Genomic DNA, 2174 nt, shown 5'->3' on the forward strand with positions numbered 1-2174 from the left:
ATAAACATTTACTTCAGGGGAGCGTGAAAAAATTGTCCCCTAGCAAAATGTAACTGAGTATGTTGCTAATATACTTTTTAATGCCGCTCTTGATATTGGGGGGACGTGAGAGGCAATAGTGTATATATCTTGACACATAGGGATTAATAAACATTTACTTCAGGGGAGCGTGAAACATTGTCCTCTAGCAAAATGTAACTGAGTATGTTGCTAATATACTTTTTAATGCCGCTCTTGATATTTGGGGGGCGTGAGAGGCAATAGTGTATATCTTGGCATATAGGGATTAACAAACATTTACTTCAGGGGAGCGTGAAAATATTGTCCCCTAGCAAAATGTAACTGAGTACGTTGCAAATATACTTTTTAATGCCGTTCTTGATATTTGGGGGGCGTGAGAGGCAATAGTGTATATCTTGGCATATAGGGATTAACAAACATTTACTTCAGGGGAGCGTGAAAAAATTGTCCCCTAGCAAAATGTAACTGAGTACGTTGCAAATATACTTTTTAATGCCGTTCTTGATATTTGGGGGGTTGTGAGAGGCAATAGTGTATATATCTTGACACATAGGGATTAATAAACATTTACTTCAGGGGAGCGTGAAACATTGTCCCTTAGCAAAATGTAACTGAGTATGTTGCTAATATACTTTTTAATGCCGCTCTTGATATTTGGGGGGCGTGAGAGGCAATAGTGTATATCTTGGCATATAGGGATTAATAAACATTTACTTCAGGGGAGCGTGAAACATTGTCCCCTAGCAAAATGTAACTGAGTATGTTGCTAATATACTTTTTAATGCCGCTCTTGATATTGGGGGGACGTGAGAGGCAATAGTGTATATATCTTGACACATAGGGATTAATAAACATTTACTTCAGGGGAGCGTGAAAAAATTGTCCCCTAGCAAAATGTAACTGAGTACGTTACTTATATACTTTTTAATGCCGTTCTTGATATTTGGGGGGCGTGAGAGGCAATAGTGTATATCTTGGCATATAGGGATTAACAAACATTTACTTCAGGGGAGCGTGAAAATATTGTCCCCTAGCAAAATGTAACTGAGTACGTTGCAAATATACTTTTTAATGCCGTTCTTGATATTTGGGGGGGCGTGAGAGGCAATAGTGTATATATCTTGACACATAGGGATTAATAAACATTTACTTCAGGGGAGCGTGAAAAAATTGTCCCCTAGCAAAATGTAACTGAGTACGTTGCTTATGTACTTTTTAATGCCGTTCTTGATATTTGGGTGGGGGGCGTGAGAGGCAATAGTGTATATATATTTTGACACATAGGGATTAATAAACATTTACTTCAGGGGAGCGTGAAAAAATTGTCCCCTAGCAAAATGTAACTGAGTACGTTGCTAATATACTTTTTAATGCCATTCTCGATATTGGGGGGGGGCGTGAGAGGCAATAGTGTATATATATTTTGACACATAGGGATTAATAAACATTTACTTCAGAGGAGCGTGAAAATATTGTCCCCTAGCAAAATGTAACTGAGTGCGTTGCTAATATACTTTTTAATGCCATTCTCGATATTGGGGGGCGTTAGAGGCAATATTGTGTATATCTTGACACATAGGGATTAATAAACATTTACTTCAGGGGAGCGTGAAAAAATTGTCCCCTAGCAAAATGTAACTGAGTACGTTGCTTATGTACTTTTTAATGCCGCTCTTGATATTGGGGGGACGTGAGAGGCAATAGTGTATATATCTTGACACATAGGGATTAATAAACATTTACTTCAGGGGAGCGTGAAAAAATTGTCCCCTAGCAAAATGTAACTGAGTACGTTACTTATATACTTTTTAATGCCGTTCTTGATATTTGGGGGGCGTGAGAGGCAATAGTGTATATCTTGGCATATAGGGATTAACAAACATTTACTTCAGGGGAGCGTGAAAATATTGTCCCCTAGCAAAATGTAACTGAGTACGTTGCAAATATACTTTTTAATGTCGTTCTTGATATTTGGGGGGGCGTGAGAGGCAATAGTGTATATATCTTGACACATAGGGATTAATAAACATTTACTTCAGGGGAGCGTGAAAAATGGTCTCCTAGCAAAATGTAACTGAGTGCGTTGCTAGTATACTTTTTAATGCAGTTCTTTATATTGGGGGGCGGGAGAGGCAATAGTTTATATATATTTT

The sequence above is a fragment of the Entelurus aequoreus genome, linkage group LG18 (assembly GCF_033978785.1).
Source record: "Entelurus aequoreus isolate RoL-2023_Sb linkage group LG18, RoL_Eaeq_v1.1, whole genome shotgun sequence".
In the NCBI taxonomy this organism is placed as follows: Eukaryota; Metazoa; Chordata; class Actinopteri; order Syngnathiformes; family Syngnathidae; genus Entelurus; species Entelurus aequoreus.